Source organism: Pipra filicauda, unplaced genomic scaffold (assembly GCF_003945595.2).
Source record: "Pipra filicauda isolate LSUMZ 115617 unplaced genomic scaffold, ASM394559v2 scaffold25_size4600443_pilon, whole genome shotgun sequence".
Classification (NCBI taxonomy): domain Eukaryota; kingdom Metazoa; phylum Chordata; class Aves; order Passeriformes; family Pipridae; genus Pipra; species Pipra filicauda.
Genome location: NW_024104376.1, coordinates 1,483,943 through 1,506,894, shown reverse-complemented (window position 1 = coordinate 1,506,894; position 22,952 = coordinate 1,483,943). Strand labels below are relative to the sequence as shown.

General features: G+C 45.4%; 1 protein-coding gene across 1 annotated transcript in view; it reads right to left on the bottom strand.

Moving 5' to 3' along the window:
• ZHX2 (zinc fingers and homeoboxes 2) overlaps window positions 1-22,365 on the bottom strand; it is a 76,101-nt gene extending 53,736 nt beyond the window's left edge. The window contains exon 1 of the mRNA XM_027726993.2: window positions 22,240-22,365. The gene's annotated coding sequence lies outside the window, so the exon portion shown is untranslated. The remainder of the gene's footprint in view (window positions 1-22,239) is intronic.
• Between the last annotated feature and the right edge of the window lie 587 nt (window positions 22,366-22,952).

The following is a 22,952-nucleotide window of genomic DNA, read 5'->3' as shown; positions in this document are numbered from 1 at the left end:
TACATGCATGGGAAATGGAGAAAGGACACTTCTAGGAGGATGCCTACAAACAGTTGACAGATTATAGTAGGAGAGACTCCCAAAATTTGCTTGCAACTTCAGATGACAGCAGAAAAAAATAAATAAAGTAGTTGGGAATTCTAATTAAGTTTTGGTGAAAATAAAGAGCTAATGAATGGCTTTCAAGTGCTTTTCCAGAATGGAATGCTTTTACTTTTGAGAGATGCTTTTTGCATATTTTGGTGGTCGTGTGATGCTAGGAACAACAATGTCCAAGAGCCTGATTATCAAGTGTGCTTCTGCTGGAAGCCTGGTGCCTGCTTTGACAAGACCTCGTTTCACAGGGATCTGGGTGCGTGGTGAGCAGAGCACATGCTCTTCCAAATCAGAGCTCAAGAAGGATCTGAATAAGCCCAGCGTTTCTTTCCTGGCTCTGGCATGCTCAAGACCCAGAGGATTGTCTGGGCAGATCCATCAACCTTTTTACATTCCCTTTTCTCAGCATGGAGAGCTGGGATGGAAAGATGAGTAATGGTTTCCATCACACCCTCTGTGTGACACAAACAAACCCCCCAGCCTAACAGATTTCTGATAGGCAAATGATTAAACCCCAACATGTACTTGCCACAAGTAAACGCCACAAGTAGTTAAGCCTTGTCTTCATTAGAGACACCATGCCAGTCCTGCACTAGGCTGCTGCAAGCTGTCTCCAACATTGCACATCTACAACCAAAGAGCTTCAGAAAAGTGAATTGCCCTCTCTGCAGCTGGGCTGGAGTCCCCTTGCCCAAGGATGACCCTGCTTCCAGAACCCCACCCTGCTGTACTCCATCCACGGCCGGAGTGTAGTTATTAATATACTTCTAATTGCAGGGATTACTGCTATGTTACACTCTGACTTCTCTCTTCCCCCATGCATTAACTGGTTGCTTGGAGCTTTGCAACCTTTCAAAGAAAATGCCTTGAAAAATAAAGACTGGGAAGGCTCATGTTAAATTGGGAAACGAGCACGCCTTGCTGGCTATCCCGAGAAACTAGGACAGGTTTCTCTCGACCAAATCTCCAGGTATCTCTGATGCTGTAACCGTCGGCACAATTCTTAAAATACACACAGGCTGATTAAAGGCTGGCTTACAGCACTCACTAGACTTACAGCACTAGCACTGATTCCAAAATCAAACAGACAAGATGATTTTTGAAAGAAACCTTCTCCAAATGCAAGGCTGCTCTCTGGACCCTCTCCCTGACTTGCTCTCTGACCTCACAACACAACAAGAGCTCCCCTTGGGAAAGCCAGAGGTACCAAACTGGGCAACAGTAGAGGTACCAACACCTTGAATGTTGATCCAAATTCAAACCAGCAGCTGTTTCAGTGTTGAAGTGGGGAACTTTCTGGGGCTCCTGCCCACCAGCCACCATGCTGCTTCCTCCCTTGCTGGGAGATGCAGCACAGACGTCTGAGGGGAAAGTGGAAGGCTGAGCCAGGACAGCTAGCCAACGGAGGAGTCAACTGCAGAGCAGATTTCAACACAAATATCTCACCCCAACAGGACACTTTCCCTGGGGGAATGTTTTTATTCCCTGTGTGCCACATCCCAGGCCTGCCCCTTCATCCACTCGTCTCACGCTGAAAATTAACCAGCAAGTACCTTCCCCTTCTCCCCCTCACATCAGGGGGAACAAGGGTTGCTTCCCTTCAGTTGACTTTCCCAACTCCCTCTTAAGTATCAGAGCACCCCCATGACATAATGAATTTAATATGGGAAGTGTATTCATCCTCTTATTATGGATAAGGCAAAGCAAGACTAATAGTTTGGATTTATTTTAGTTATGTCAGTTTATATTAAGGCTGCGGCTTTGCAAGAGTGCAAATCTGGCTTTGTCACGCCCACTACTTGACCAAGACCACCACATCCCAGCAATGCAAAGTGCTGCCTGGCTATGACCCCCAGCAGACCCCAGCTGCTGGCAGATGGTGCCCCTGGCAGCGTATCTGGTGGCTGCCATTCCTGTACCAGGCCGAGCGCTGCGGCCCTGGGAGGGCTCCAGCTGTGGCTTCCATTGACACCACCCCCCTGGACTGCCACTCACACCACACCCTCGAGCGTGCATTCCAGCCTGCTTACCAACACCTCCTAATTTAAATATTTAGGCCACTTTGCCACAAATGTAGATGCTTTTTCACTTGTGCTCTTTCAGGTGGACTTCAATAGTAAACAGGTTTTGGCCACCCATCCCACAGCAGGTCGTAATATGGGGGACAATTTATCATCTCCAACAGAGCTATCAGGCAAATGGGTTAACGTACGAATGTTAATGTATGAAGGTTAATGTATGAATGTGCTGAAACTGAATGGACTCTCTCAAACTAGATTCAGAAATGACTACAGGCAAATACAGTCAGAAGTCACTGAAGAAAGTGAGTGGTAATGATCAAATTTATACAGAATCATAGAACAGTTTGGGTTGGAAGAAACCTTTAATTATGTATTATTATTAAAATGGACCACAATTCCAATCCTCTACATATACATGACCTCTCAGTGAAGGAAACAGCGGCTCTGAACTATCTCCTCTAACGCAAGTTAAGTAAACAACTTTAAACAAAGCTCAGCAACCCTCCAAATCAAGGCAGGGCAGTCACAGCACTTTTTAGCCTGTCCTCCGTGTATCTTCAAAGCTCTCCGTGAAATCAGTCATAACTTTGCCACTTGACCTCTTTCCTTTGCAACACTGTGACAATTTCCGAATAACTGGGAAGCAGCGCAGCACCATCAGCCTCCACTGTCCAAAGGCAATCTGCAGAGTTTGGATGTAATTTGTATTTATATGATTGTGTTTTCCAAACGAAATGTGTGGTCTAAGCAAAAACAGATCCAGAGTCTTCACTGCCTTCATCCAGACTCAGTCATATGCTCCCACATGTCCCACTGAAACAATCAGGACCTCACTTGCACCCTAAAATCCCCTAGATCACAAGGAGCTCTGTAATGCTCTGTTCAAAGATGAACAGCGCTCAGAAATTTTCTCTTGATGGAAGCTGTATTTAAAATGTTTTTCTACTGTCCTCAGTGGGGTTTCACATTTTGGATGTGTAACAAAGCAGATATCATGTGCAAGGAACTATAAATCCTGACTGCACAGAACTACCTTAAAGCTAGAGCTTTAGCACTGGATATAGACCAAATCTGACCCCTTGAATCAAATTGCTCAGATCATCTCTGCTGCTAAAATAAAGGCAGAATTTTGTCCTGAAAGCTTCATGTCGCTCTTTAGCAGTTTGCAGCAGAGTCTAACCAGAAACCTGTCAGGTTTCTAGTCTGCACCTCAAATAGTCTTGTCAAGTCATACAATCAGCAAGAAGCAGCCAAGGCAGGGTTTTGTTGTCAGGGAATGTAAACAAATAGCAGGCAGTGCTGTTCATCTATCTCAGGTTGGTGCATATAATTTTAATTAAAGCATTTATGTAAATACAGATGCAAATTAGGTTCAATATAGCATCTGCCAAATTACTATCAAAGACCTGAGGCTACTGGCAAATTATCAGCATGAGCTTTCATGATGTGAGGGTACCAAATCCAGTCTTGGTACAGATGCTGTATATTTTATTTGGCTTAAATTGGCAGTAGAATACCATATTGGTACATACAAAAGAAGCTAAATAGTCTTCCATTTGAGAAAGAGCACTTCGTAGGTAAACCAACATCGTTAAAATTCATCCTTTAGACAGCCTATGTCTAGCAAGGAAAAAAACTCCTTTTGCACTTCTGCAACACCTATCAAAGAAACTCAAAGCGCCTCTGAAATGTTAATTAATCGATACTCTCCCCAAGGGATATCTACTTTAAAGATGGTTATATGGAGCCTGCACTCATCTCTCATTTGTCAAAGGCTCGTAGGAGGGAAAGCCACAGATATTGAATCTGGATCTAGGAGACTTGAGTCCCTGCTCCTCTGCATTCTCATCACAAGACCTCCCACCACAAATATCACACGAACTTGCTCACACCAAAAAGGTGTGAACCTCTTTGGCCTACATATCACTGCCTCTAAGTAGTGTTAACTTGAAAACCTTGTTAACCCTGAAAAGGCAATTACATGACAAGAAAAATAAAGGAAAACAAATCACAAGGGGAGAAAAAAATACCCCAACATTTGAAAACTGAAGGAATCTTAGATCATGCTGAAAGGATCTTATCTTTGGCAAATGAAAAGGTATGACCAAGATAATGTTCACAGCAATATCAGCATCAACTTCTGCTGACTATTTCTTCCCTCCAGGTGCAATTCCATCTTCAGGGCCTTGCAAGTGGAGAGCAACTCTCCTTTTTTAATCCTCCAGTAACACCAGTGCTTGGAAAGAAGCAATAGCTCCTAACGTTTAAGAACAGACTTAACCAGATCAATATCAATGATGCTTAAGCAAATGCTTAACATTTTCCCTGCAATATGCTTGCAAATTTCCGAGGGTATGAAATTCCCACTGGCACTGAATGAAGTGAAATCCAATTTATTCAGAAGGAAGCATGAAGTTGTTTGGAAACAATTATTATTACCCGTGCTGAGGAACAGGAGAAGGAAACACAGTAAGGTTTGGAGTCACACAGGCACATTCATAGTGTGACAAAACGTGACACATACATGACATATCATTACTATGCCAACGTTGTTTGGAAGACATTTGTAACCAGCATTTTGTAAGCATATGGTCACACACTGGCCCCTTCCTGTGCTCAAAATTAAAAACAAAACAGAGGGACAGGAGCTAAAGGCATGAAGCCACAGACTGGCCTGTTTGCATTCCTTTGCCCTGATATCAGTTATAATGACTGCACAGTCATTTAAATGCTTTGCTTATTGACTTGTCTTTAGCATTTTGCTTCCAAAAAACCCAAAACTAAAACTCAAGTAGAAGTAAAAATAGCAAGTGTTGGTTTGGATCACTGGGACAGTGGTGTGAATTACTACAGTAACTGTGATTTCGTGGCTGCAGGGAGAGTGTGGAACAGGAGGAATGAGAAATGGAAATGATACTGAGGTTGCATTTCCTGTTATCTATTGCAACAGGCTAAATGTGAGAGCTTCATGCCCTTGGAAGTCGGACATCCCTGCGATCCATGCCTATTAAGAGAACTGGTATGTACGTGTGTATAAATATATATATATATATGAAACTTGCTGGAGAGTAGTAACACTTCGTGCTCAGCTTCTGCATATCATGTCTGCATCTTAACTGGGAACCCTGCTCTAGCAAAATCATTTTCTAGGTCCCCTCTGCGGGAAGAAAAAATGCCAAGTTTCACTGGAGGGAGAGGAGTGGTTGTTATAAAGGATGAGACACTTCCCATTCTTATTTTGAGAGAAAACCAAGCAGAAATCACAGATTTGCCGTGTATCGGTTTCAAGCAGTCAAACTCACTAATGGAGGCCAACTTGACGATCTTCATGACTTCTTGTTGATAATCACACCTCAATAGACTTTTATCTTATCTGAGACTTAACTGGGCAATTCCAACAGATCAAATTACTGCACTAGTTTTGCCAAAGGGTGACTTTCAACATACAAGCATACAGATAAGTAAAAGACTTGCAAGTCTGATGTGGTCTTTGCTATCTGTGGCACTCAGCTGGCACATACTTAGGGACTTGTTTGGAAATCAGTGGTCCCAAACTGTATTGAGAAGCTGAGCCATTCAGGAAGCAACTCAAAACCCAGGGACATGAGTGCACCAGAGGAAAAGGAGAGGGCAAGAGGGTATAGTCCCAGCCAGGCTATGGGAGAGGAGGTTTTAATTTCCCACCCGACCTTGTGTAAACCATTTTTATTCCTCAGAGCTTCTTCACTTAATTCTTGTAACAAATACTGGGATGGAAAATACCCAGAAGGATACCAGATGCTTGTATCTGAAGAAAGATGGTCTCAAATAAGCACCAATAAACCACTCTCTTCTCTGCTTCTCCAATAAGGCTGGGGATAACCTTGAGGTGTTTTCCTAAAGCAAAGAAATGTGCAGCTCTAAAAGACTAGGGAGGAAGAGAAGAGCAGTGTTTCATCAAAGGACCTGTAGTAGCAGTGTAACAACATAATCTCTTGAAGGGAGGCAAGAATTAAAAGTCAGTGTGGAAAGACTGAGTAGGTAGTAAAAATCCAACAGTTACCCATCTTTCAAGACTCCAAGGTTGAAGCTGTGGTAGGAAGAGGGAAGGGGGTTGTTCTGCCCAAGAGGTAAAGTTGTGCCTTGTTTCCTCTGTCTTCATATTTTTCCACTTTTTATTTTTGGATCTTGCAACACTATACAGCACTGGATGGCACATAGCTAGAATAACACCCACCATGCCCTGCTCTGGACCGCAGTGGAAACACCAGAACCACCCCACAAAGGAGGATGATGAGAGCGGACCTGCAACACTAAAACGTGTCTTTCACCTCTGTTTTATTCAGGAGGATCTCAAAACACACCATTAGAAATTTACAGGAACCAAGACCCCAGAAACACTCCAGCAGCAGACGAACACTCACATAACCTCATCAAAATGCTACATGGCAGACAGGGCTGTCGTGGCAGAGCCATCATAGAGAGCCCAGCACGAGTCCCTCACAGGCCAGAGAAGGGGTGGCTTCCCACAGTGCACACTGTGCCTCAGGGCTGTGACAGCACAGCCACGTCACTCAGGGACCTCTCCACTCATTTGGTCAGTACAGATTTGCTGGCAGAGGTCTGAAGTGCAGGCATGGCTTAATCCCAAGCTATTTTCAGAAGACAGGATGCGAGCTAACTTCTCAGCATACAGTACAGCCTATGTGATAATAAAAAATCCAGTCTTTGTGCCTTTCCAGAGCTGCTCCGCTGGAGGCACAGACCATTGGGTGCTGTCAAATAAGAGCCAAGAAGCTGATGCCATGAAATAAATGGTTTTATTAAAACTCCAACAGGACAATTCTCATTGATACACAAACTCTAGATGAGCACTGTTTTGGGCTCTCTCACATCACATTAGTGCAGAAGGACCCACCTACACGAGCAGGGCAGTCAAAAGGCCAATTTTCACTTCTTAAGCCAAGGTAAGCACAATGTAATAAACAGCATCAGTGGCAAAAATGAGAAACTAACACATCTCAAAGGATGATTAAACTCTTCTGAAAAGGCAAGGTTTAGCAGGTCCCTCAGGACAGCTTCATCCCAAACTTAACTAGAAGCCATTTTATTTGGCTGGCTGATCTGCTCCCCCATTTCTGCCCATTAGCCGGTTTTGCCATTTTTTCGTCTTAATTTTAGGCTTGTGTAACACTTTCCTAAATCAGAATTTACCATGAACCAAAGCGTCTGCTGGCTGAAGTACCCACCAGTCTAAACACACTTGAAAATTTAAGCTAACTCTTCTTCTAACCCTGTGCATCACCCCTGAGGACACAGGCAAACACAGATATAGCCAATAAACAGCTTGTTTCTAACAAAAATGCTGGAGACCCACAAGTACCAGTGAACTACCAGTACCCCATGGATCACTTAGATGCCAAGACATCACTTTAAGGGCTAGACTTTAGAAACCACTGTTCATGAATGTGAACAGTCATTTTTATCTTGACAAGACATGACTGTCCTGCCAGAAAAGGAAAATGAATAATGAGTTGGAGCATCCTCTAAAGCAAGGTCCAGTTCTCAGTCCCGAAGTGTTGAAATCAGGAATCTGCACAAGGCTACACACAGACATGCTTTTTCATTGGAGATGTAACTCACAGCTGAGCAGCATGCAGAAGACACACCTGGAATTCTGCTGCTGCCAGCCACTGATTTAGTTCATGGTTTGATACCAAGAACCAAAAGTTGATGTTTTGACAGAGAACCCCTCCTTTTTCCAGTTACTTCACAGGATACAGTAAGTTTCTACTTACTGACACTGTTAATTATCACTGTGTTTTCTCACATAATTGATACTTGATCACTGATGCCTTTGGCTGTGATAAGACACAACCCCCAACATTTTGAATTACACTGATCTTCCCTCTGGTCAGGAACAGAGATTTTACAACATCTCTTACCTGTGATTCAATCTCAAATTTAGAGAGGAGGAATAGGGTCTGTTTGGGGTGGCAGACTCCTCCTAACTTCGAAGGAAGAAGTTAGGAAAGGGGTCGCAAAACTTAGGTGGAACTTTGTGCCGTTGCTGAGATGAGGGGCAGATCTTCCATGAGGTAGAGAGCAGCTCTACAGATGGTGAGGTAACAGCACCATTGGCAACTAAAAAACACTGAAGATCTGCTCTGCAGCCTCCAGCGCATCTGTCTCTAGAAGAGCTGCACCAGTCAACAGAGTCTCAATTCTTGCATTTACCCATTTTCCAGCTTTTGGAGGAATTGCTTCAGTAAAGAATTACGAGAGTCACTCAAGATCTGGATGCTATTCTTGTAGCAGCAGAGTCCAAGTCTTCCCCAGAAACACTGCAGTTTTGAGGGCAAAACCAGATGGCATTCAGTATGCTCCTGGAATATTCCTGGAGATCAGCGTGACAATGGAGTCCCACCAGGGCCTGCTGCAGTCATATAGGGCACAACATGACCATGTTCTACCACTAAGTTGTGGCTACCACATTCGCTTGTTACAGCAGTGTGAAATCAAGCTGTTAAGACAAACCCTTAAGCACTTCTTCAGTGAAGGGCTTTGAAATTCTATCCTGGATCTACCATAACTAAAAGGAATGACTCCAGGAGGGAAATCAGGCATCCCTTGCAATGTGATATAATGTGGGATAAAATATTCACACTCTGTAAGAAATAATAAGAAAGTTGTACCAGGGAATGTTTCCAATATAGATTTGTTTTGCCACCTGGTTCCAGCTGAGAACTATGTGCAAGCCCAGAAGCTCAAACAGTATTGAAGGCTGGTTATTCCTAACACACCCTGCATCTTCCAAACACAGAAGAGCTTTTTTTACTCTGAAGGCCATCTGCATAAGGAAGAGATGTGAAGCACTGTACAGACAAGTCCTCACTCCTGGAGTCATACCTGTTCTCTTTGAAGCATATCTCCCTACTTTACCAAAAAACGCCTCCCACATGTATTTACACCAGTGTTCGCTCTGCGGATGGCTGTGGAAAAGAAATACAGATTTTAATCTGCCTGGTGCAACACCAGATGAGCTACAGTTGGGATTTAGTGGACAGACTCTTTATTGCTGGTATAAACAAGCAATGCGAAGAACACAATTTTATCTCCAAAATCTGAATGGAAGGGAAAAATTGCTTCCCTGCTGCTTCTTGGTACTGGAGGGAGCTAAAACCACTAGCACATTCCCAGGGAAAGCACTACTCAGTGCTGCTCCCTGCAATCATGTAGGAGCTCTGTTTGGAATGCAATGGGAATGACTTGTAGCAATGGTTTCAGAGGAGGCTTGAGGAGCGTCCCCCTCATTCACACTAACCAGACTTCAAAAGTAGCATTACAGTTTTGGAAAAAACACTTCCATTCTCTGCTGGCTTTCTATTGCTTGGCTCCAGGCAAATTGTTCAACTTTTCTGCCTCAGTTTCCCCATCTCTTTAACAAAATCTCTCCTGGTAACCTTCCCTGGAGGTATCAATTACACTTTGGTGCTTGTAGAGGAACATGCAAAGAAAGGCACTACAGGAACTACAGACCATCAATAAAGCACCCAAGGCTCTGCCACCAATACTTTAGCAAACCACCAGCTCACTCAACCCCTAGAGCCAGATGTGCAGTGCTAGCTTGGAAAGCCAAAAAACAGAAGCTGGCAGCTTCTTCATATTCATGAGCTCTTTAATAATGCTCAACAAAACTTGAAGGCATGTTCTCTGCTGTTGTTCTTGCCCTTTTGCACAGTGAGCAAGTCATAAATATTTCAAGGGAAGAGTCCAGAAAATTTGCAAGATTGGTCCTTGCCTTTTACAGCATTAATGAGCAGGCCATTAATAGTTAATGAAGCAGCTGCTGGTGATCTCAGAGGTAAAGGCAAGATGAGAACAGTAGTGTTTGCCCATTCACTACAATGTGATAATGCAAAGGAATGGCTTGATCCTTCTAACAAATTGTCCCCACCATGGCAAGACCCAGGAGCTGATCACAGGACCTCCAGCAGAACCACATGCAAGCCCCCTGCCCTGTTGCTGTCACCCAGCAGGGATGAAGACTGCTGCAGATGGTCTGAACGGACCGTCCTGATGCTCTGGGCACACCTGTGGGAGTGAAAAGGCCTCAGTGCTGCATCTTACTTAAACACAAGTGCAATGTTCCAAACACTCAGGTAGGACCACACGCAATGCCTATGGGCAGGTGCCTGTGTACACCCTCTAGTCACACATATGTAACAATGCAACTAAAATGACTGGGGGTTTGGGTCTCTTAACAGTCTCAACTGCTTGTTCAAAGCTGCACCCTGAAAGCCAAATTCACAACACAATCAGGCAGACAACTTCAAAGAACAGTTTTTGTGATTTCAGCCTCATATACAGAGAGGACTATGGTGAAAAGGTATTTTTGCTGTACTTTTTCATACCTCTGAACTGACATCACCTTGTCTGTATGTCTGCAGCTGGGAAAGCACGTCACCTTTTGGCAACTCCACTTGCCAGGAGCTTTACTAAGGAAGGGTGCCACAGGCCAGGCTGCTGGGAGCAACTCCAGCCCTACAGCCTGTGCAGGAGCAAAATGAAAGGGGATGGCAAGAAGAATTGGGTATAAGTTTGGACACTGCCAAACTCAATTTCTGTCTTTTTATCCCTGATTTTAAGGGATTTGTGAGGTTTCAATCTGCCTCCATATTCATGCATATGTGGGCCTAACAATCCCAGTACAGTAACTTTCTACTGGTCTAATGAAAACAGACAGGGTGTGGAGGAGAGACACCCATCACTGGTGCTATGGAGAGTGGTTAGTCCGACCCCTCTTTCCAGTGCATGCAGGAATTCAATCTCACAAGTCAAACGCACTAAAAGCTGTTTGCGTTGGTCCTGCTGGCCCCAGGAATAATCAGTCTCCTGGATTTCAGCTCACATCACATCTGGCTTGTCACAGATTAAGCTTTTTCTGTAGTTTTCTGATAAATGTCTGCACAAAAAAAAAAAAAGGATGGGTAGCAGAGAGGTTCCCTGAAGATCCCAAGTGGACAGGGTCAGCATAGACCTATCTCCTCCCACAGAAAACTGAGTGGGGTTTGGATGCAATCTGACTATACCCCTTTTATGTAAGTGTCCTTAGCATAGAGTGCAAAAGTTCATCTGTTCCGGCTGTTCAGAGCTGGCAGTCAAGAGCCTTGCATTCAATGGGAAGAGGAAAAGGAAAAGCTTAATTTCAAAGTTACAGTCTTAATTCCACCCTCCAAACCAGAGATGTTTAGTAGTGCAAGAGTCAAAGGCAACCGCAGCACTGAGCCCTCTGTTAAATAATTAACTATGATTTGCCTGATCTATCTGCAGGTTCTCACTGAAGAGACAAAAAACTTCCCTATCAACACCCTACTCTCACCTAAGCAGTAGGTTTTCTACAAGCACCTCCTGGGATAATCGTCCTCTAGTTTTTGACAAAACTGGTCCTTGGCTTTGCACCTTCCAGCAAGACTCTGCCTGCTACTTTCAATGCAGATCAAAGGTGACCTAAGCAGATCCTTACTGTACTAAGACCTATAAAATAAATTTATTATGTTAAATCTCAAGTAATTATTTTATTCTGTAATTTGATTAAAAACTATAATTTGCCAAACATGTTTTTGAAAAAAAATTACTACTCAGACTTAATAGTAAAGTACATAATTACCAATGAATGTACAGTGCTTCTTTTTAAAACACACAGCACATAACATTCCTTCATGCTTTAAGTTGGAAGTATCTTAAAGTCATTATAAACCTTGATTTAAAGACCTAAATACTTTAAACTATTTAAATCACTTTAAGGATGAAACTTAACATATGAAGAATCCTTCCAAATCCAAATGTGTTGGAATGTTCCTCACTCTCATATCATCTATTTTACATATTTTAAGAACGGACATTTTAAAACCACAGACAAGTAAAAAAAAAAGTTTAATGACCAAAAAAACCTATTCAACCTCAAATGTTTCTTAATCAACTTCCTACTAGCTGCCCGTTTCATTCAAGAAAGAAGAAAAAAATTATTTTACCTTGTCTTCCGGATACAATGTAAAACTTTCAGTGCTAAGTGTGTGTTAAACTTTCTGTTTCCAACCCTAAGAGTACTTACTTTTTACTGATTTTATAACACAGCAAAGGGACAAGTGCCATTCATACACTAGCCAAAAATTAATCAAGCTGCAACCCCAAAAAAGCCAAGTGGCCACAGCAAAAGGTGAAGAGTGTTTTAAGGTGAGTATCTGTAGGTGGTTAAAGACCAATAATAAAGGGTGGCAAATCACAGTCTTTCTCCACTGCTGTGCAGACCAGCATTCATGAATTTGAGCAGAAGAAGGGTCTCTGAGCCAACCTGTGCCAGAAGCTCCTCATGGGAACTCTTGAGAAGATGTTACAGCAGTGCCTTGATGCACAAACCAAACAATGACCTTGCAACATATGGCAGCCTCCACCCTGAGATTCAGTAAAAGTGTCAAGACAAGAGCGAGAAGGAACAAATAAAACCCCTATCTACACAGGGATGAACAAAATGCAGGCAGATTAAAAACCAACATAAAATAAAATAACTGAAGCATGTTAGATGAAAACACAAGCAGTGGTCCTACTGTTTGTGCCAGTGAGAGGCAAATAGGAAAGGATGTCTCAAGACCAAGGCAACTAACTGAAAAACAGGATCAAATTCAAACCTTGGCTGCAGAAATCAATACAGACTCAGGTACAAATTCAGCTTTCCTGTGCAAATGCACCATGTCCAAAATGCAGCACACTACATCTCATACTGCTGCACACAAAACATCTAGAAGTTCAAAGTGTGGCAGAGGTCATGTGGTAATTTCCATCCCCTCTTGCTGTCTGCTACATTCTGAAAGTAAAGCAGCCTGCAAACAGCCAGGAATCCTTTGCCATACAGTACTGCATACTGTTTACATCACCACCAATTTTGGGATGCAGCAGCCCTTGCGTTAAATACCCAAGTATCGCCTTGCAAAGTACCTCACACACTCTTCACTGAGTGTTTCATGTTCAGCAGCGCATTTCAAAGCAGATCCCTCACTCCATCAAGCATCACAACAGTGTTTTCCCTGCAGATGGAAAGGTGCCTTCCTTGTCCTGCAAGCACCCTGCCACAGCAGGCTCCCTGCTGAGATGCAGACAGAGCCCTCCAAAGGGATGTCAGGGTGGGAACAGGCAGGTAAGGGAAGAGGGGAAGGAAGAGGATACCACAAAGAAATTAAAAATGCAAAACATGCACTCAACAATGTATTTCCTCCTAAACTGTGAAGAGGGTACAGACAGGAGTTTGTAGATTTTTTCTTTTAAAAGAACCCTATATTTATGCCCCCTAGAAATTTTGTGGGAGAGGTGCAGAGGGCTCAGCAGGAAATTGTGGCCAGCTGGCAAAGGGTGTCTGGTGCCCAATGACCACAGGCATGTTAGGGCTGCACACCCCGAGGCTGAAAGCACTCACCCTTGAGCACTTTGAGGTGAGAACAAGACCATCCACTGCTCGCCAAGAAGTAAGAACAGAGTAAGCAAAAAGTAGTTCAGATTTCAGGAGATTAACTTTAAATCCACCAACTCAGTGCTCTGATTTGCTGCCGGAGAAGAGATGGGGCTGGAGCTAAGATCATCCCCATGTACAAGCTCTTTTCAGCATAAATAATACATTGTGACACTCCTCTCCTGGCTTGGACACGCACTGAGTGTTCGCACGCTCCTCTGGACCATCATACAGAGAGCAAACATGTAAAAATAAGGTAAAACATGAAAGTAAGGTACTTACAGATATGGCTAAGATCCAGGATAATAAGACAAGCAAACAGAATTTAAGGCACTTCAAGCATACTTAAGGTTGAAAGCAAAATCCTTCACAGAGAGCCAACACTTTTTTTTCCCTGTATCTGATTAACTGTGGATTTTCAAACTTGTGTTCGCCTCGAGCAGTATTTCCCAAACCACCTCATCCTCTTTACATCACTGCCAGGCACACAGACAAGATGCCGGCAGATACGTAGAGGAGGAGCATCCTGTGAAAACTGCTTTAGCAACAGTAAAATTGTGAGGATGCTCCAACTCTAAAGAAAGAGAATATGCCAATTTAAAAGCAGCTAAGAAAACAGTTCCCTCCAAACATATCATTATTCCTCCTCATTCTAATTGTTTTAAAACACCTGAGGAGCCGATCCTTCTCTTATGCTGGAGAACCCCAGACAGGCAGTGGAAGTAAAGGCTTCCTAAGGCAGCACTTTCCTGTTGAATTTATTCATCACCTTTTGTACCTGGGAACTCCCTACTCCCACCAGTTGGGAAAAATCCTGCAGGTCCTCAGTGGCCACCAGCCCCTGCACTCCCCAGCCTCCACCGGGTGTGTCAGGGACCCTGTTGCATTTGCCAACTCTCCCATGCAGCAGCCCCAGGTACTTTCTCTGCTGTGAAAATGCCATGAAGCTTCTTTAGCATCGTATCACTGCTGGCTTTTCAAAGAAAACTAAACCTAGCCCTCAAAATGGTAACGCGGTGGAGCCGTCACCTTAATACCCGAGCACATGTTGGGAGGACCTGCACCTTAGATCAAAGCCCAGGTTAAAAGGGCTTCTGTCTCTCAAAAAGAACTGGCTGCCAAGTCCTGAGACATAAGGAACACACCTCAAAAACCTGCAACCGCGAAGTCATCAATCCTCCTGGGTACCGAGTACGACATGACAATAATGAAAAGCTGCATCGTAACTGTGACAGGCTGCAAAAGATGACATGGGGATGCCAGATGGTAAATGAGTGACAAAGGACTCTGCAACTACCTATGCCTGAGCAAAAGGAGAGTGTTGGTGTAGTGGTCCCATGGGTGGGAGCAGTGACAGCCATGTGGACTTCTAGCCAGGCAGCCAAGTGCTCTCCCCAGAAGGGAGGTGAGCACTGAAACAACTTCCACACTTTCAATCACATGGAAATAAACAGGTCTGACCCAATGCCATTATTCTCAGATGACCAGGAAGGGGAATCTTTTTGGAAAAATGCAGAAAAAAACAGCTTCAGGGGAAACCATGATTCTCAGGGATAACCCTTCCTTCCACAATTTTCAAGGAAACTGTACCGAAGCTCAGAAGACAACAAGCACCAAAGCCTGTAACAGCAGTGTGCTCCCAGCATATCATTTAAATAAATCAGTTTCTGGAGAGACAAAAGACAAGGAAAAACTCCCTGTGGTGCCTGACAGTTTGGGCTCAAGAGGATGCTGAAAAAAAACCCCACAACAAAACATATTTGCTCTTGAGGTGGGCAGCAGGAAGAGGGGCGAGGAAGGCATATCCTCAAAAACACTTCAGGCAAGAACCACCAGGACTTTCCTTCATTTTGTGCAAAAGTGAATCAGCAGCACTCTGCCTGCCCGGCAGCAAAGCTCGGAGATGCTGGCGCTGTCTGCTTAGTACTGGATTTCACTGGCATGAGGGGAGGCAAAACCTCTCAGCATCACTTCCCAGGCCTCCATCCCGGCACTCTTTGAAATCCTACAAAACTTAACTACCTCCAACTGGTATACTCTTGGATTTTCTTCCTGAAAATAAGATTTAGAAAAAAGAACAAGTATTTTTCTAGTTCTGCTATCTAAGTAAAGTGTAACATAAAGTAACTGAAACTAATAAGCATGAAATTAAGTTGAGAAATATAAAAAATAAATATAATAAACTTGGAGTGAGAAAAATAACACATATATTGGAGGTGAGGGAAGGGGCACAGAGTTCTTGAGAAATATTGGTGCCTTCAGCAGCACCTCAGAACCTGCTTTTTTTGGGTGCTATTAAAAAAAAACCCAAACCACAAATAACAAGATTCTGTTTAAAAAAAAAGGACTCACATTTTTCCCTATACAGTTCTGCTCACAGGACTTCTTCCTCTGCTCATGACACTGGACAAGAGGCTAAGTAACACTGAACTTAAGGCTTCCTCAGTTATGATCATTGACTCAAAAAAAGTGAGAAAATCTCTTTCCATTTGTTTGTTTGTTGTTTGTTTGTTTTGAGCTCCAGCGAGTGAAATATGCAGTTTTAACACTTATTAGAAAATTGTGGGAACAAGACAATTTACTACAAAAGGGAAGCCAAAATCAACAGGTAATTTGAGGTTGCAAGTTTAAAAAATTATTTAAGAGGGGAAATAAGGTCAGGACAGGAAGAATGGGGGAAAAAAAGGGAAGAAAATCCCAAGATTTCAGGCCTGTGAGAGGATATGAAAACTGGTGCAAGAAGTTCCCATCCCATGCCTCTCACTGCTCACATGAAATTAATCATCCCCTCCATCCATGCCAACTGGAACAACACTGTAAATCACAGCATGGAAATGCTGCAGGTTAAAAAATAATACTAAAGATATATATCTATGTCTCAAGAAAGGAGGGAGAGAAGCAGAGGGCTGTTTCTGTGCAAACCCAAAGCTAAGGGTTTGCTAAGTGGACTAACACAAGACAAATAACTTTGCTTTTCATCTTGCAATATTTTTCAGGAAGATAAGATGAATTTCAGGTTGTGGAAGAGTTTTCCAAGTGAACTGAACTACACCATGGTCAGACAACACCAGTCTGGAGGAAACTCCCTGACATGTACAGAACCACTTGCATTTGGACCAGGATGTGCCCACTCCTGTGACCCAGAGGCTCCACTGCCTCCACCTGCAGGGAAGTCTGGGTGTAACTTGGGCTTAACTCCAGCAGTAACATGGGTTTCCCAGAGAGGAGGGTTGATGTGCAGACATCAAGAGCTGAACAAGCACATGACAACAGGCATCTCTGCACGGACACATGTCAGTTTTGTACCACTAACACTTATCACGTGGTTGTATCAGCCTAGGGCATGACACGTCACTCACTGATGCAGCTGTGGTGGCAAAAACCACAAGCAGAAAGGCTGTTACATCAGCAAAGTGGCATTTCTGCCAATGTCACTTATTGTGACAGGGTTTGGGAGGATAAACCCACAATCACATTAACCCAAGGAGAAAGTTCTTGATGTGGTTGTAGAATGCTGACCCGACCAAAGGGCTTGTGTGCTCCAAGGCTCTGGGTACCCCGCCTAAGGAGATATTAAAAACATGCATGCTCACTTTTTACCAAAGCCTGTAGCGACGGGACAAGGAGCAATGGTACTAAACTGAAAGAATGTAGGTTTAGACTGGACATAAGGAAGAAATGTTTTATGATGAAGGTGGTGAGATAGTGGAACAGGTTGCTCAGCAAAGTTGTGGATGCTTCATCCCTGCAAGAGTTCAAGGTCAGGTTGGACAGTGCTTTGAGCAACCTGGTGTAGTGCAAGATGTCTCTGCTCATCATGGATGAGATGATCTTTAAAGGTACTTTTGAACCCTCAGCCCCAGGGGCTGGGCAGCCAGCAGGTTTCCCCCAGCTGCAAGACAAAAGGTAGCAGAAGACAGAGAAGACTACATGATTTCAGAGCTTTCCATGCAGATGGAAACTGAGTCCAAGGGTGAGCCTGGGCCATGGCCCTATTTAACCTGTAATCTATGTAGGCTGCGGTGAGGGGTGTTGGGATCTGCAAATTCCTCTCAAAATGTTGGTAAAAGTTAATTTGAGAGGCAAGCAAGTGGTGACCAGGCTTTGCTTAGCTAGATCAGATCCACACTGGACAACAATCTGGAGAAGACATGAACTGCAGATGTAGCTGGGGAGGCTCACTATCAGAATTACACTGAATTCCTCACCCGTGCCCTGCTTTCACCACCCAGCACGTACCTGCATACCTGGACAATTCACAAAACACTGTCCAAACTTGCTGACATCTCACCCCCCTCCACTCCTGATGTGCGATTTCTAACCACGCAGGTGGTACAGATCACCTTCTTCCCCATTTGCTTCCTGACCCCTCCTCCCCTCTCTGTTGGCCCTCCAGATGGCAAACTCTCCCCTGTCAAGCACTGACATAAGCCTTCCCACTGCCAGCCCCACTCTCGGGGCACTGCCCACTGCAGGTCAGCTCATGCAGTCTCATCCATGAATTCAAGGGGATGTTGCACAATAACCCAACTCTGCAGCTATCAGAACAAACCCCCTTAGGAGGACTCTTTTAAAGTCCCCTCCTGGTTACCAACATATAAACCTCCTCTGCTTGCCTGTTATTCTCTCTCTGCTCATTACCAAAAACCATCTGAGGCCTCTTCAGTGCTAAATACACATCATTTCACATCTCTCCCTCAGTTTCACTCATCTCCTGGTTTCACCAATAGACTCACAGTGCTGGTCATTCTACATAAACATAGTTTATGGAAAATTCAGTTTTCACTTTAGAAACCAGTTTAGGGTCTCATGGTTCTGAGAAAACCCTGCCAAGTGCATCATTTTAGATCCAGACTCACATTTCTTGCCACAACCCCAAGTGCATATTTTTTAAAACAAAACAGTCAACCAAACAGCCCTTCTGACTTGCAAAGGTATGGCAGTTTTGGGGAGGGAGGGCTGGCTTGGTGATTTCTGAGCTGCCTCTGGAAGGTAAGGCTGGAATTTAACTGTCTTCTCTTCATCTTCCGAGGGCCCAATTCATTTTATTTCCATTTTGCTACACCTTTGCAAATGAAACTCTCAAATACTACCCTGTATGAAAAGTATTTGGAACATTCTGGAAATCAACAACTCTTTTGGTTTTTCAAAAAAAAACCACAACAAATACTTCTACCCTGTGACTGAACTGTATCGTGACATCCAGTAAACTTCAGATCCATTTTTGAAGGATTGATAAAATAAACTAACCACAAATTTTAGTTTCAGCTGACCTGACACATATAAACACACCTTGACATATAGAAGAGCAGCAATTACTATAATGGCTTTAAGTTAAAGCATTTATAGATTATTTTAATGCCTATTTTATTACTTACTTTCAATACGAACAGATACCATCATGCAGATGTGCAGAACTTTTAGGGAAAGAACACACTTGTTGAATTGTCCTCATGCTTGAAAGAAAGTCAAACTACAACTACACTCCACACAGAATGTAAATGCAGCTTTACTGAAACCTGACAGCCACGCTGAAATCTCAGGGAATTCAGTTGTGACATGTCTGTTTCTAAAAAAATTCAAATTAAAATAATATTTTGATTTATTTTCAGTACATGTTTTCATTCCTTAAGCAAACACACAAAAAAATAATTTAGACATGGGTCAAAACATCCCAGCTAGAAGAGACTCCAAAGACAGTTTCTGAGGATCATCCAAGTTAGAGCAAAGCAAAAAGGAATAAAACCTGAAGATGCTGCACACGCAAATACAGTGATGTCATGCCTGGCATTAAAACCTTTGTCTTTTACAAGGATGAGCAAAACCTGCTGTGTTCTCAGTCCAGACTGGAGCAGTTTGAAACTGGTTTGAAAATGCAAAAAGAAGCCAGTAAGTTTGCTATATTTAATGTTGGCCTTCTTTTTTTGACCTTTTAATAAAAACATAATAAAACTTCCCCCCTGCAACAAGAGAGAACCAAAACGTGATGCTGCCAACTTGGGCTGTTTCATATAATGGATTATTGATTTTACAGAGACACTGTCTAGAAATTGTTGATTGTAATTAGAGTAAAAAGGAAAAAAGAACTGGTACTTCGAGAGAAAGCAATTGGAAAGAGGGATCTACTTTCAAACACTGACAGCAAGAAATGTCCTGTGTGATGAAACTCTGACAGGAGAACTTTTGGAGTGGACAGGCAGGAAAAATGTCATTTTATGAAGGTGAGTAATCACAAGGGCTTTGGCCTGATCACTGAGCTATACACATCTATACACGCTTTCCGCCACTGAGTTCATCACAGATACAAGAAGAGAGGACAACATGGGAGAGCTGTTGGCCATTTCTTTCTACAGAAGCCTGAGGGGATAAATGCATATGGGTTCAAACTACAGCAAGGACCAGCAACAACTTTAAAAATGCATGGGCTTCTTAGCATTCATATTCTTCCCAATTGCTGGCCAGCACCTTGCTTTCCCTGACCCGGAGATCGATTTGCAATTCTGTGTTTCAAAGAGCTGCTGAGTCCATACAACATACTGAAGCCACATCTACATTAGAAAGGCTTCACTGGGACAGAAATATATTACACTCACAAAGCACTTCAGTCACAGATACCTCTTTAACAACAATATTACTCATCTACTAGTCTAATAAAACTACGGCAGCACATAGCAATCTTACTTCACATGCCATTTCCCAGTAAGACTGCATGCACGAGGCTTCTGCTAGAGACATCAGAGCTCCCGCGTCACATCTGTGCCTGAACGACCACCCCAGCCCCAGCCAGGAATGACAAACCCTGCATAAAGTTTAATCTGTAGTTTTTTTTTAAAAGAGGCAACTCATTGACCAGCTATCTGTAGATTATTTGTAGGTGAGCTGGATGACAAAGCAGAGCACGGTAATGATTTATCATCATTTTGAGGCATTTGATATTTTACTTCTCAGCCCCAATTTAGAAAGACTTTTTTGTTGTTGATGGGATGATTTTCATTGCTTCACTAAAAGATGTGCTAAAATCCCTTCCTGAACTGGGATTTGACACCTGTGGGACAAAGGAATCAAATCAAAAGTTTTGCATAGCTGACAGCCTTACGCTGTGACTCTGGTATTGCTGCGGGAAATCCCCTGTGCTGCCAAAGGTGCAGCTTCTCAAGGCACTGCACACTCTGCCACCCTCACCCGCTGCTCCCTGCACTGCTGCGGGACCCAGCGGGCAGGAGCTGCTGATGCCCAGCAATCCTGATCACCGTATTACCCTCCTACCCTGCAAGAGTCCTCCTCTTTCCTCCCATTCCTACTACTTTGGATGCTTTCTCCCCTTCTGCTCTCCACCTCACAACCCAAAACTTTTGCTGAATTCCCCTGCACGGCAAGACCCTCGCAAGCTCTCGGGGTTTCAGAGGAGCACCTGCCGTGAGACAGGATGGGGAGCCGCCATCGGAGAGGTGCTTGGGCAGCCCAAGGAAATCAGAGCCATGCCCCGCCCCCCGACCATCTCCATCTGGAGGGATTCCCAGGCTCTAAGCGAACAAAAGTGCTCAGGAAAGAGCTGGGCACGGGGATACCCCAAAGTCAGACAGGTACATCCCTACATCATTTCCAAGTTCTATGCCTAGAAAAGAGGGGGGAAAAAAAATCTGTGTCTTTCCCTGTCGCCTTCATCCCAGAGGGAGAGAGGGAAGGGGAAAATAAAAGGAGACGGCTCTGTGATGGCTTTGGAAACCGGCTAAAACAAACGGGAAAGTCACCCCTCATTAAAAAAAAAAAAAAAGTGGATGCAGCGTGCCAAAGCCCGAGTTTCCCCAAACTCCCCTTTATTCTGGGGAAAATAAAATGCTACGGGAAGGCAGAGCCCTTCGCCGAGGGTGCAGGAGGGATGGAGCGGGGCGCCCGGCTGTGCCCCGCCGCGGTCCCGGCTCGGTGCCGCCGCTCCGCAGTCACCGGCAGCGAGCCCCGCGCCACGGCCACGGCGTCACGGGCGGGAGAGGGGCTGGCAGCGACGGGGGTGGGGGCAGGGGAAAAAAATAAATCAAAAATTAAACCAGAGGAAAGCGCTGCCAAGTCCGGCCGCGGGCGCGGAGCCACGCGCGGCGGCGTCGCCGGGCCCCTCCTGCGCCCCGGGGCGGCTCTGCCCCCCCGGCCCGGGAGCCCGCGGCTCCTCGGCGGGGACCGCGCTGACAAAATCGCCCTGCTCGCCTCTACGTAACGCCCTGTCGAAAGCGGACGCCATATTTTGTGTTGCTGATGTCGACATAGACAAACGTAGACATGTTTCCCCCCCCCCACTCCTCCTCCTCCCGCTTTTCCCCCCCCCCCCTTCACCCAAACTTGCGATCGGGAGGCGGCGGGGAGCGCGAGAAGGGCGAGGGGAAGGAGGCTGCACGGCCAAAAATTAAAAATATAGATAAAAAAATTAAAGAGCCTACCCCGAACAACCCTCCCGGCTCCCACCCCCGGCGGTCTCCCCCCCGTTCTCCCCCTTCCCCAACCTCCCGGCCCCCGCCGAAGTGCCGGGAACCGGACGGTTTCCCGCGGGAGGAAAAGTTGGGTGCGAGCGGCCGGGGCGAGCGCAGGGAGGGGGCGGCGGGGAGCGCCGCGCACCGGGGGAGGGGGGGCCCCGCCTGGGAAGTTTCCTACCTGCGCCCAGGGGCGGCGGCACCGACTGTCCCGGGCGGAGCGGACACCGGGGCTCCGCTCCCGCCGCTCCGCTCCGTGCGCCGCCCGCGGCCGCGGGACCCCGCGCCCCCCGCCCCCGCCGCGCCGGCCCGCGGGCAACACGAGCGCACGCACCGGCCCGGCCCCGCCGCGGAAAAACAAAAAAAAAAAAAAAAAAAAAAAAGGGGGAAAAAAAAAAAAAAGGCAAAAAAAAAAAAGGGAAAAAAAAAAGAGCCCTCGATCGGCGGGGATCTACGCCAAACCCCACATGATCTCTGACGTCAGTCTGCGTATTTGCATACGATACCACCGCCGGCGCGGCCGCCGGGGTCCCTCGGCGCGGCCGAAAGTTGCGCGCTGGGGCTGCGTCCTCCCAGTCGCCCGCCCGGCCCCGGTCGCGCCTCCCCCGGCTCAGCCCCACGAGTTCCCCTCGCGACCCCCCGGCCTCGTGCCCCGAGCGCTTCCCGAGGGGGCTCCGCTGCCCCCGTGGTGACACCGCCGGCCCGTTCCCGGTGGCATCGCCGGCCGCTCCGCCGGTCCCCGCCGCGCTTCCCATCCCGCTCCACGAGCGGAACCACGCGGACCCTCCCGATCCTCCGGGTGGAGTCGGGGCTCGCAGCGGGGGCGCTCCCCCCTCCCCGCCTCGGCCCCGGTGCCGGGAGGATGTGGACCCTAGAGGGACTGGGAGTGAGGAC